A 14,472-nucleotide genomic window follows, 5' to 3' on the forward strand; every position below is an offset into this window, starting at 1 on the left:
ACCTTGCCACTTGTTCTGAATAGATTAACTTGAGGAATGTCTCCCTGAGTCTCAGTATCTCCAAAATGCTCGGAGCTGCATAAAACCTTTTCCCATCGAAGCTCTAGGCATACCGTTCCTTCCTTTAGTGGCAGTCCTTGGAGAGTCGGTACTCCTTGATGGCTTGGGCGCGAGTTTTAGCCGTGTTCAATCCATAGGAGCGTGTTGTCCTTACACAACCATTCCCTTTCTTTCAAAATATGGCTATGATATGTGGTGAAGGCAAGTAGGCCACTTGGACGTTTCCTGCCAATGACTGTTGCGTCTCTTCAGCATCCTTCAATCTCCATAGCTCATCTTCCATGGAGGCCATCCTCACTCACAAATCATTATTTTTTATCCGTAGACCCTTAAGTTATGTTGCTTCTTTCCCCAAATCATGAACGTGGGTTTGGAGTCGATGGCTCTCATGCTGCTAGAACTCTACCTTATGCTTCTGCATTTGAATTATGAAGGCCCCTTCCTTAAGGATAGCTCAATTCATTGCATTTGCCTCCACCATCGCATGAGCCCCTTAAAAAAAAAAATAAAGACATTAAAAATAAGCCTTAAGAGATAAAAGCTAAAAAGTGGAAAGACCTTACCTCCACCAATAGGGGCTCTACCCGGTCCATATCCTTGAGAGCTTGCTTAAAAGACTTTGACTCATCCCCTAGCAGGATGGTCATGTAAATTAATCTTGCTCCTACCCTCGAGTCTATTACTGAATTAGTTTCCAAGACTTTAAGGCAAGTGTTAAAATTTTCACCGCGAAGTTGGTAGCCATCGTTCAAAATCATCTCTTCTTGAATGGAAGACATCTTTGGTAGAATCGATAATTGCTAGGGATCCTCCAACTCCAGTATTTTCTTGTTGTGATGTTCTAGTTGTCACAAAGGGTCCCTTATCATTCTTAGAAATCGACGCATCTTTGCAATTTCCATGCCTAGTCACGCCGATGATTCTGCTACCTTTACCTTGAGTTGTTACGTGAAGGTAACGATGCCATGTAAGGACCCTGAAGGCTCACAAGCCTCTTTTGCTTATTGTGGGATTGTTGGTGGAGGGATCGACGCCAATTGGTGCAAGGAGCCAGCCTATTATCGTGAATTTTTGCTTTAAGAAAGGCTTCCCGAACCCTCCTCTCTAGCAGCCCTTGTTCAATGTTCATGGGTGCACCTTTTCCCAACATGTTCCTTCTTTATTCAATCTAGTTTTTTCAAAATATAGCACAATATTTGGCAAAAATCCCTCTAGGAGAAAATCGTGCTAGGTAATCACGTCTCTAAGAAGTGCGATTCTCCGGGACAAGCCTTATGTGCTAATCTTTCCTAATGTGATGGGACAATAGGGACCCTCGGGGACAATTGACTATTTATAAACCCCTGCTTCAGGAAACCCAAACCACCAAGATGTCATTATGTGCCTCTTCGAGCCAAAAACTCTTTGTCTCCTTTCTTTCCTGAGCAATTGCCTCGTGTCCTTTTGTTAGTGTTAGTTCCTTAATGCTAGATTTAGATGACATCTAACAATTGTAATTATGAGACTAGTGATGTAATTCTTGCAAATGTAATAAAATAGGTCGTTATATTTTAAGATCATATCTTCATTTATATCTCTCCAATCAATATATAAATGAGTCCCTAGATTTCCTAATAAAGGTTTTATTCTTAAGTGTTAAGAATATGTGACAAAAGACCTTTGTATTAAGGATATCTTAAGGTTAATTCCTAGTTCTTACACTTCTCAGAAGGGGACTATGATTAATCGAGTATGGACTGACACATGGGATACTACCTTTGATTAATATGAGATGCTAATGATAAAGGATGGTGAGTTGCATGCCATAATCCATGCGATAGATATAGTAGATATATGGGTAAACGTTACTTGAACATCTACCAAATGTGACGCACATGATAGATCACATAGCTAAGAGGATCTATGATCTATCACAGACTTCGATTGTGTTACTGGTCCTTAAACTAGAGGTAACACAGTTATCTTATATGTGATGCTAGGGATTTGTTGTTATTGAAAATCATTCAGTTATTGTGTGGGATATGTATTGTGTGGTCTTTGTGTAGTGGCATATAGAGGTAGGTGATTGTTGATGGAATCTGTCGACCTCTGGCGTGAGGTAAACATCCTATGTAATCAGTAGTAGTTTTGATTATAGAAACCCCTGCCCATGGTACACTTGATTGGAAAGTGTTTTCGATGTCGGAAAGAGTTCCGATGTGTCATCTCAATCACAGCACACTGATTTTTGGCATATTTATCGAGTTAGTGAGTTTAATCAATTCATGACTCTCACTTGATTGGGATGTTATTCGATGGAAGGATTATAGTACATGGGAATCGGAAGCCTAAATAGGTTCTTTAAGAAGTTAGACTTCATTACTTGTAGGGTCACCCACACATAATGTTATTTGTGACTCACGATCTTTCAGGATACATTGAGGAGACGGATAGATCCTTGTTGTAGACTAAAGTGTTTAGTCAGCGTCAAAGAGTTTAACATGTCTCAATTACTACATAGTAGTGAACCTAGAAGGTCGCACGCATATTCAAGTGTAGTGGTTGACTAAGTGATGAAAGTTGTAATCATCATTAAGAGTTAATGATGTCACCACTAAGAATTGAAGGATTGGGTTCAATGATTAAACCAATAGGAGCAATTGCCAAGAGTTGACAGGCATGCTGTTAAGAGTTAACGGGGGTGGACCGTCCGGGCCTAATCTCGGCCCTCTCCTCAGGCCCAATCTCAGCCCAATCTGGTATCCATTCTGGACGCAGCCTTGGCCAAGCGCCAGCCTGCCAATTTATTTAACTCTTTTAATTTAATGTCTAAAAGCAATTAAAGGAGAATTGCTTTTAGACATGTTTTCTTATTTTAATCATTTATGTTTCAAAATCTTATATTTGAATTTTCAAATCTTAAATTAAAGGAGAATTATTTTCAGACATGTTTTCTCTTCCTCATGCAAAATGTAAATTTATTTTGAATTAAAAGAGAATTGCTTTTAGACATATTTTCTTATTTTAATCATTTATGTCTCAAAAGCTTATATTTGAATTTTCAAATCTTGATTTCTCATGCAAAAGCAAATTTATTTTGAATTAAAGGTGAGACATGAACAAACTTGATAGAGTATTCAAACAAGAGTGAGAAGGGTCGAAGTGCTGGAAGTGTGCTGACTGGTGGAATTCTCAACCGTTGGTGACTTGTTTGTAATTGCCTTTAGTTGTAAGTTTGTTATTTTTACTAACTTGTTGTGTGAGGGGATTGTATTTGCTAGTAGTGTGCTAGTGGTTCTTGCTTAGGTAAGGGATTGTATGTTGGTTCTAGCTCCAATTAAAAGCTAGTGTTGATTCTTCCTAGTAGAACCTCAAGCTAAGTCTTGAGAGAAAGGATTAGCTTCTTTAGAGCCAAATCTCTATAAATTTCCTTTCTTCCTTGTGGTTGTGTTATTTTATTGTTATTAAACTTACTGCAATCATCACATATTAAGATCATAAATTTAAGATTTTTCAAAATAGTTAAAATTATTAATTTCTTTGAAAAATCCAACTCACCCCCATCTTGGGTATTTTTCTGGGCAACAATTGGTATCAGAGTAGGTCTTAAAATATTCGTGTTTCAAATCTCAAATCTTAGGAAAAGATCATAAAATGGCCTCATATCTACCTCATGGTATAGTTGAGGAAACTTTTCCCTCCCATCCCCCAGTCTTTGATGGAACCAATTATAGCTATTGAAAAATGAGGATGGAATCCTACATCTTTTCAATTAGCTATATGTTGTGGAAACTTGTTAGGGATGATTTTACCTTATCTAAGAAAGAAGAAAAAGATTGGAGTGAAGAAGATATAAACAATCTTGAAATGGACCATAGGGTCAAATATATCTTGTTTTGTTCTATATTGCCTAGTGAGTATGAACAAATCTCTTTATGCTCCACATCTCATGAAATATGGAAAAAAATAGAAGTTATGTATAAAGGGACCGATCAAGTTAAGGATACTAGGATAAATCGTTTGATGTCCCAATATGAAGGGTTCAATTGTTAGCCAATGAGACAATTAGTGATATGAATGCTAGGTTTCAAAAATTGGTTAACTCTTTAAAAATGCTTGGCAAGGTTATCCCCGAAAGTGATCAAGTAAAGAAAATACTTAGGTCACTTAGCATAGATTTGCAACCTATGGTTATCGCTGTCACTCAAGCCAAAGATCTTGTAATTTTAAAATGGAAGAGCTCATTGGGAATCTCTTAACCCATGAGTTAGTTCTTAATTAATCAAATGAAAGAACCCATAAAGAAGATGAAGAATATAGCTTTAAAAGATAAATTTTCAACTAAAATTGAAAGCTAGTCTTCTAGTGAAAATGATAATGATGTAATTCCCCTAGAAAAGACTTTAAAGAGTTCAATGAAAAAGCAAGGTAAGGATAGCAAGCAATCACTTCCTACATGCTATAATTGTCAAGAAGTTGGGCATTATAAAAATGAGTGTCTAAAGAAAGAGGAAGAAAAGAAATATAAGAAGAAGAAGAAGAAGAAGAAGAAGAAGAAGAAGAAGAAGAAGAAGAAGAAGCATTTCTCATGAAACACCTCAAGAATCACATTTCTTAATAATCAATCTACCATGTTCAAGGACTATCTTGTCATACTAATAGTAGACCACATAAGACATTCATCTCATCAATAACAACGAGGGTGATAGATCCTATCCCTGAACACCTGCCTCCTTATAACAGCAATACGAAACCTCATAGATGAACATATCCACCTTACAGTTGGATGGTTTAGTATATTAGCAAATCCTACACACCAATACACAAGACAATTGTGTCAGTTCAAGTCTAAGGATCAACTACACTATTGCAACTTAGATGACGTGACCATTATTAACAAAGCCATGTGGTTAGTCATCAGTGTCAAATTCAATGCGTTATTCTCCAACAACCACCAACGAGTTTACTAGAGACATCCCCATGTCATATGGTATGTGACTCACCATTTTTACCATTAGTAACTCATAGTGATCAAGGTAGTAAACTACGTGTTAGTCCATACTCAACCAATTAGAGTTCCCATCGGATTAATCTAAGGACCAAGAATCATTTAAGAAGTTATATCACTAGAGAATCTTGTCACATAGTCTTAATACTTAAGAATAAGACTCTGAAACAGAAAATCTTGGGACTCATTCATATAACAACTAGAGAGTTTATGAATAAAGATAAACTTGTCTTTTATTAATATATATAAGGATATAACAAATGTATTTATTACAAGCTCGCTAGACATTATCCAAATCTAACATTAGAGCATATTACACTAACACTAGAGGTTAGAGCCTATCTCCCTTGGGAAAGCCTTTTATCACCCACTATTCACTCAGGACCAACTTCTTAGATTTGCATGATTCCCCCTAGTCAATTCTTGCTCCAATGAGGAATCTAGGGAAATATGTCCCCTACCTGTATTACCCTGTATTGTCCCACGACGATGAGGCTTAGTTGTTCTAGGCCCACCTCATTCTGAGGGAAGGGGGCATTCCCCAAGGGAGGGGGGTTTCTCTCGAAAGCCTTTCCATGCTTACAAGACAACATTGCAAATAAGGGGAATGCATCGCGCCTTCTCAAGAAAGAGCACTGCACGTTGGCACGTGCGTGTCACATGTCCCTAACCCTTATGTTGTCTATAAATACCCCATAAACTCCTTAGTTTTGGGATAAGGAAAAATAAGCAAGCATAAACGCAACACCATACTGCAAACGTAATCACTACAGTACTCTTACTCTTCATACATCATTCCCCACGCAACATTCATGTACTGCATTTCTATATCTTGTGTTGCATGAAGACCTCTTCTAACTTAAGCATTAGATTGCCTACATGAGAGAAATCCCAATGTGCGCCCTAACTACCTTTTATCTTGCAAACCCTCTCGAAAAATGAAGAGTCATCGGATTGCCGATGTGGGAGAAATGCCCATTTGCCTGCTAACCACATTCTACCTTACAGACCCTTTCGAAAGATGAAGAGTTCCCTGCCACCACTCAACAACCTCTCGAAAAATGAAGTCCCTTACCACCTGTCGACGTTCAATTTCAGCCGACTGTGATTCGTTTTGGGCCAAAGTGAGTGAGTCCAAAGTGCCAAGAAGAAGAAAACAAGGATCCTAGATATGAGTCAACACAAGAATTTTCACGTGGTTCGGCCAGAACGATGCCTACTCCACGACCGCACTCTGATTATTCTTTTAGAATGGCGGTGTCTGATTATTCTCCTTGTACCCCTAATGGTATCTCTCACTCCTATTTATAATGAGGGGCCTTTACAATTTGGATAACATATAGAAATATAAAGATGACATTTTGGGGGACAAACAACCCTTATCATCTACACAAAACTGGGAGTGAGATCCTCATTATGAGGAGCATGGGTTGTTGCAGGTAAAGTAAATGGACCCTGCCCCTGACTTCTCAGCAACTTTACCACTTATGCGAGCTGGAGGTTTTAGGCCAGCGATCTGGATGGTCCAGCGAACTGAGGGCTTTGTCGGGAGTTCATTAGTTGATCGCTGAGAGCTTGCTAGGGGCTTTACCAGGAGCTCACAAGGTGCTCGCTTTATGAGCTTCAGATTTCGATGGTGTATGGACTTTCTTTGGCGAGGCCGCCTGGGCCTTCTAGGCTTTGGGCTATTGGGCCGGCCCATTGGACTGAGTCTGGCCCATGAGAAATGATGCGGGAAATGCGTATAACATAAGCCCCCCAACTCGCGGTGCGATCTTCGCACTGGGAGTTGATTTGTGCTAGCTGTTAACCCACCTTTTCGACTTCTGCCCAATTACTTTAAATCTCGTCGTTCCACGCAGCACGCCTTGTCTGCAGTGCATTTAGTGGGCACGTTCTCCCATTACTAAACATGATTATGCCCATGGGACCCACAAGCTATCGTGCGGCCGCTGGATGTGGAGCATGCGGTAAGTCGTCTTTTCGATTCGACGACTGGGATCGATTGGGCCAGGGGTATAAATAGTAGGGGGTTTCCCCCATTTCCCTCTTTCACGCCATTTTAAAATCTCTCCTTGCTTCTACCTTCTTCTCTCGAGGCTTCCATTGCTGTCGTGCTTCCAAATGCTAATCGTTCCCGTTTGGTGTTTGCTTCCGAGTTTCCATATAGACGTTAGGCTCAGTGTTGGGTAAGTTTGCTGCGACTTTCTTTATTTTTCTTCTTCTTCTTTTTGTGAGGCCGTCCATCGTCGATTAGCTGTCGGTGGTTTCTTTGGTCTTGCCGATTCCGTTGGTGTCGCTTCCATTTACATGGGAAACGACTCGAATCAGTTGATTCGACATCTTCCGAGCCTTCAAGCACCATGAACTTAGGATTAGTTTCCTGTGGAATACCGGGTTTGCGGTTGCAACCCCTCTGCCTTAGGCGGCACCTTGTTGCAAAGCACTTGGCCTAGAAAATAAGGGATATTTTTAGGGCTTTTCTAGTTCTTTGAGGTCTGGCTCGCGACTTGCGACTTGACTGTCCTTTCTTTCTCTTTGTAGATGTCTGACCAATACTGCAAAAATTCAGGTCAAAAGCGCTGCAACCATATTGTAGGAGAAAACAATACCTCAAACTTCGAAGATTGCCTTGTGATGGGGGATCAAGATTTTGAGGGCACGAGCTCGCGATCTCAGGAGGTCGTTGGCGTGACTTCTTCTGAAGCCAACCTGGAGGTTCAAGATCAGGTCGCTGAGGGAAGTTCGGGGCGCGAGGTTTTCAAAAGATTTCCATCTAAGGCCAAACATCACGAGGTGGCGTCTTGTATTTGGGACTTTCGCCTCCCGGGAAATGTCTTATATACGTTCCTGCTTCGAGCTCCCATGCGGCTTATCCACCGTCCAACTTTATAGCCATTACCCCCCAGCACCTTAAGTCTGGCCTTAGGTTCCCCGTAGCCCCATACCTTATTGCCCTTCTGAACGATGTCAAACTCGCACCCTTCCAATTAACATCGAATTTATACGCCCAACTAACCTCACTAACCATTTTGTTTCTTGGGAACGGTCTTCCCCCACCATCGTTGAAATTAATTAGATTTCTTTTTTCCTTCAAGAATGCTAAGGATGGGCTGTATTACTTGGCAGCTCGTCCTTCGCAATATAAATCCGTCCTTCCTCAAGGTAGGGCAAAGGGGAAATCCAACGTGGGCGACTACAAGTCCAGTTGGTTCTTCATGTCCTACCCTTCGCTTTTTTTGCTCAACAACTTTAGCTTCGTGCTTACCCCAAGTAAAGGCACGCTAGTTGGCTTAGGTCGCTTTGTTTCGCATAATGTTTTTAATATTTAGCTTTGTCATGCAGACCTTGGAGGCGGAAAACCACTCCTATCGACCAAAGAGACCGAGGTTCTGGACAGGCTCGTTGCTGCGGGCTTGGACTCGGAGAGCTTCGAGATTACCGATGAGATGCTCAAGAATCACGGTCTCGCTCCTTCCCTCGACATCAAGGTTATAAAAGGGGACCGCGTCGGGGTCCTAGGTGTAAAGGTCCTCCCGTCCGCCTTCCAAGTGCCTGAGCCCAACAGCCAAGCTGGCAGTATGGTGGATTTAGACCTCGTCCAACCAAAAAGGTTTAGGGCCCGACCTAGTGCCACATCATCTGCGACCCCGAGCTCGAGTTCGCAGGGAGGGAGGTTGGAGTAGTCACAGCCGCCGTCGTAATCTCAACAGCAACAACACCCACAACAACCCCAACAGCAACAACACAGCCAAAGATAGCGAGAACCAAAGCAATGCCTTCTCCTTTCGCAGACGCAACAGCAGTGCCCCCTACAACAACCAGGGCAGCGAGCCTCTGCCTCTCAGGATCGCTATCTGAACGGAGGTCGCGGGAAGGAGTTCACGACTGAGGTTCAAAAGGTCCCTACTGTGGGCTCAAAAAGGAGACTTGACCAGCCTCGCAGCAGGAGGACGATAGGAGGAAAAAGGCTAGGGTCCCCGAAGGGGAGCCAGCCTTGGAAGATCTGCTAGGAGGGACCTGCATTGGCCCTCTCTTGGACTCCATACCTACCCTCCTAGGTACGGTCGCGAAGCCCCTAGATGATTCGAGGCTGAAAGGGGCCGCTCTCTACGAGTATATTGCCCGTCACAGCTTGGTGGTAAGTTACTCTTTTTTGCATCTCAATTTCCCAGCTTGCCCTTTTTCTTGAGCTAACTCTCCTTTTTTCCACAACTTTCTCTCGCCTCCATGAAGCTCAAGCAGTAGCACCTGGATTTTGACGCACAGTTAGACGCGGTGAACACATCTTTCCAGGCTGACTTCGCAAAGCTCGAGCGGGAAAAGAAGGCTTTAGAGATCGAGCTCCTTTCAGCCCGGAAGGAGGCCGAGGGCTCTGAGGCGCGTTTGAGGGAGACCACGAAGAAAAATAAAGACCTCAACGAGGAGCTCCGCCGGTCGAAGAATAAGTGGGAGACTGCTAACTTAAAGCTCACTGGCGAGCTGAATAAAGCCAAAGAACGTTTACGGGAAGCTCAAGACAAGATGAAAGCGGCCGAGGTGGAGGGAAAGCTGGTTGGTGAACGGGCCGTGTGGTGCGAGGAGATCGCAAAAAGGACCATCGATGATATCAAGGCGGAGGTGGGGGCTTGGATGGACTCAGTACGCAAAGAAGTTAAGTCTGACACCTGTTCGGGGTTCTTGTACACTCTCCGGCTGAACCATCTCGAGATGGATTTCTCCTTCTTTGGTGCGCAGGCCGTCGAAGAGGTGAAATGGTACGCAACCGAAGCTCCTGAGGACGCCGAAGCCACCACCTCGCTTGATTCATCGGAGGTCGCGACGCCGGTTGCTGAGGCCGAGCAATCTGGGGTTGTTGAGGTTCAGCCCGGTAAGACTGCCGAGGCACAACCTTTGAAGGTTGCTGAGGTTCATCCTACAGGAGCTGCCGACCCTCAGCCGGCCCAGTCTGCCGGCATCCCTCATCCCGTTGACGCCCAGCCAGTCAAAGCAACCGCACCTCCTAGCTAGGACTCCCGCACATTTTTTTTTTTTTTGGTAACACGAGCTTTATTCAATGAAAAGGAACATTTTCTGTACTTGTGTATCTTGCTTTAAATTTCTTCGTGAACTCAAGCCAATCAAACTTAAATTCTAATGAAGTCCTGACAAAATAATTTTTGAACCAACCTTCATGGTATAACTTGAAAAGAACTTCAGCAAACTTCTGTATACCAGGATTATCTTGAAAGATTAACTCAAAAGAAGTATTCGAGAATATAACTTGAGAATGAATCATCCGAACATAAGTCTAGATAGACCCAGAGTATTCCCAGCAAGCTTGAAGTAGCTCATCAACGATAGTCGTAATAATCAACATGAACGGTTTTACTTAGGCAAATTAAGGAAACCCTCAGCCAGCATGTCTTGACAAAATAATGAAAACCTTACCGAGATATATGTAAAAGCAGATCGCCTTACGATCTCAGCTAACATATCGTGACTGAGCAACTCGTGATAGATGATTAGGACTCGTGTCCGGTAGGTCGCGAATAGTCTTATTTAGACGAATTAAGACGGACCTCAGCTAACACGTTTTAATATGAAAAATTTGTTAGGATATGAGATTGTGTCGCAGCCTTGGCCAGCATATTGTGGCTTTTGACAAGTTTTAACAAATTGGGAGCGAATATTCAGGTAGGTAGCAGACCATGGCTTAAGCCAAGATAAAGGGACCCTAGCCAGTGAAACTCTAACTTGTACTGCTAAGTTATATGTTCAGACGGATCATAGGATGACCCCAACTAACATATCATGGCTTGTTATTTCATTGACTTGGCCGAGCTATGTGTCCAGGCAGGTTGTATTGTGACCTCAGCTAACACACAGTGGCTTTTACACGTTTTAATTGAACCGAGAGGGAACACCCAGGTGTGTCACGGACCATGATCTGAGTCAAGATGAAAGGACCTCGGCTAGTGAACCTTGGCTTGGAGTTACTTATGGAAGTGGTTGCTCAGTAGGTTCCAAACCATGAAATTAAATCAAGATGAATAGTTCTCAGCTCGCAATCCACGACCTGAGGGGGGACTAAGATGAATGCTCAGTTAGGCCACAGTGGTTAAGTTACTTAGGCCCCCAACTTGCAAACCATGGTTTCTCGACCCCTTACTTCATGGGTATTTAATTGAATACCGATAAGAATAAAGTACAATGAAAATTCATAAATTCCAATCAGAACTATGGAAATTACTTGCAATAAAAAGAAGAAGCATAGGCAAGAATAGTTACATTCATTTGAAGTAAGGACGAAGGTGTTCCGCATTCCAAGCTTGCGGGAGATGAATCCCGTCCATGTTTTCCTGATGATATGCTCCGTTACCCAGATTTTCCTTGATGATAAATGGACCTTCCTAGTTAGGGCCCGTGGTGCCATCGCTCGTCGTTCAAGCTCCTGGGAGTACCAAGCGTAATATCGGGTCTCCGACGTTGTAATGTCAGATTCAAACCTTCCTGTTGTAATATCGTGCCACCCTTTGTTGATAGACGGCGACCCTTACACGAGCTACATCCCTTGATTCCTCGAGTAGGTCCAGATTTGTCGCTAGCAGCTCGTCATTGCGATATGAGCTGAAGGTGGCCCTTTGGTGGCTGACCACTTCATTCTCGGCAGGGATCATGGCCTCCGATCCATACGCCATTGAGAATAGGGTTTCTCTAGTGCTTCTCTGAGCTGTTATTCGATGGGACCAGAGTACTGTTTGCAGTTCATCCACCCAAGCCCCCTTTCTAGCTTCAAGCTTTGTTTTCAGGGTCTTCTTGATTATTTTGTTGACAGCTTCAACCTGTCTATTGGCCTGAGGGTGGTCCACAGCGGTGAAACTTTTTCGGATCCCTATTGATTCGCAGAATTGGATGAATTACTCGCTGGTGAATTGGGTCCCGTTGTCCGTTATTATTTGCTGTGGCACTCCGAACCTACAAATTATGTCATCCCATGTAAATGCTTGTACCTTCGCATTAGTAATCTGTGCGAGCTCTTTTGCTTCTTCCCATTTGGTGAAGTAGTCAATTGCCACTATGGCATGCTTGCACCCTCCGCGAGCCATTGGGAGTGGTCCGATCAGATCCATGCCCCAAATGGCAAAGGGTCACGGGCTGCTCATTTGCTGTAGATAAGCTGGTGAAGCTCGCAGAACCTTGGCAAATCTTTGGCACTTTTCGCATTTCTTGACTGCCTTTATGGCATCTTACTTTATGGTGGGCCAAGAAAACCCTTGTCGGAGGGCCTTCTGTGCCAGTGAGAGTGCCCCCGTATGATTACCACAGTGTCCTGCGTGAATTTCTTCCAGCACGGTCTGCCAGTCGGTGCCATCAATGCACCTTAGGAGTGGGGCTGAGAACCCCCTCCTGTACAGTCTATCATCATAGATGTAATATTGAGCTGCTTGAGCTCGCAGCCGACGTGCTTCCAATTTATCGTCCGACAGTTTCCCGTCTTGCAGATACTCTAGAATGGGAATCATCCATGAGTTTCGAGACACTGTGATCACCAGCGTTTCAGCTCATTGTTCTGTGCTCGAGGTAGCTAAGAAATCGACAGGTATGTCCCCTAAGAATTTCGCATCCTGGGCAGTTGCTAAGCGAGCTAATGCGTCCACATGAGAGTTCTGGGAACGAGGGATTTGGTGCATTTCATATTTTTCGAAAGTGGCTAAGAGTTCGTGTACCTTTTGTAAGTATGCCACCATCTTTGTCTCTGGCCTGGTATTCTTCTCGTACTTGATTGACAACCAGCTGAGAGTCACTGAAGATCTCCAAGGATTCAGCTCGTATTTCCTTTGCCAGGCGAAGCTATGCTAATAAGGCTTCGTACTCGGATTCATTATTGGTGGCCGAAAACCTGAACCTTAGGGCGTAGAGGATTTTGTAACCCTCAGGGCTTATTAGCATAACCCTGGCTCTCGCTCCTTGTTCGCTTGATGACCCATCGACATATAATTCCCAGGATGATCCTTTCAAGTTCTTCGTTTCTTCGTCAATCGGTCCAATGAACTCGGCAATGAAGTCTGCCAACGTTTGACCCTTTATCGCCGTCCTTGGTTTATACTTTATGTCGAACTAAGCGAGCTCGATAGACCATTTTAGTAAGCGACCCAAGGTGTCTGCCTTTTTCAAGATTTTCTTCAGCGGGTACTTGGTCAGGACGTCAATCTCATGAGCTTGAAAATAAAGTCGTAGCTTCCTTGATGCCATTATTAAACAGTAAGCCAATTTTTCGATCAGTGCGTACCTTGTTTCTACATTGATCAAGCTTTTGGAGACGTAATATATGGGGTGTTACACCCCTTCTTCCCCCCGGATGAGGGCTACACTGAGATCTTGTTGGGGTACTCCCAAGTACAAGGTCAACTTCTCTCCTTCCTTGGGTTTGGTGAGCATTGGGGCCCGTTCCATGTATTCCTTCAGCTGTTGGAATGCGGACTCACATTCTTCTGTCCATATGAAGTCTTGCGCCTTTTTCAGAAGCTCGAAGAATGGGGCACACTTATCGGTTATCTTAGAAATGAAACGGCTCAAGGCCGCGACATGTCCATTGAGGCTCTGTACCTCCTTCTTCCTTACAGGCGACGTCATGTCGAGCAAAGCCTTTATTTTGTCCGGATTGGCTTCGATGCCTCTGTTATTTACCATGAACCCAAGAAATTTTTCGGAGGCTACCCCAAAGGCGCACTTGAGTGGATTGAGCTTCATCTGATAGCTCTTGAGGACTCTAAATATTTCTCTCAGATCGGAAACATGGTCCTTACTTGCTCATATTTTACCAGATGTCTTCAATGTACACTTCCATGGTTCTGCCGATTAGCGCTTCGAACATCGTATTGACTAGCTTTTGGTAGGTCATGCCAGCATTCTTTAACCCAAAAGACATGACCTTATAACAATAAAGCCCTTGGTCGGTGATGAACGAGGTGTGCTCTTGGTCGGTGGGGTTCATGGGGATCTGGTTGTAGCTCGAATAAGCATCCATGAAACTGAGGAGCTGGTGACCAACTGTTGCATCCATGAGTTGATCAATTTTGGGGAGAGGAAAACTGTTCTTAGGACAAGCCTTGTTCAGGTCGATGAAGTCGATGTAGGCCCTCCAATTCCTATTTTTCTTTTTCACCAGGATTGGGTTAGCCACCCAGACTGAATAGTGGGCCTCATCTTCTGGCGCACTGGCTTGTAGCTCAGATCTACGTTAAGACTGTGCGACATGACCTCTGTGGCGATTCCTACCATATCCTTGTGGTTCCATGTGAATACATCGAGGTTAGCTTTAAGGAAATTGGTAAGTTGGGATTTTACCTCGGGGGCTAGGTTTTTACCTAGCTTGAGGTGTCTTTCTTCATCTGCCTCGTTGACTGAGATATCTTTGAACTCTTCCACCGGATCGGTGGATT

Source organism: Diospyros lotus, chromosome 4 (genome assembly GCF_014633365.1).
Source record: "Diospyros lotus cultivar Yz01 chromosome 4, ASM1463336v1, whole genome shotgun sequence".
NCBI classification, from domain to species: Eukaryota; Viridiplantae; Streptophyta; class Magnoliopsida; order Ericales; family Ebenaceae; genus Diospyros; species Diospyros lotus.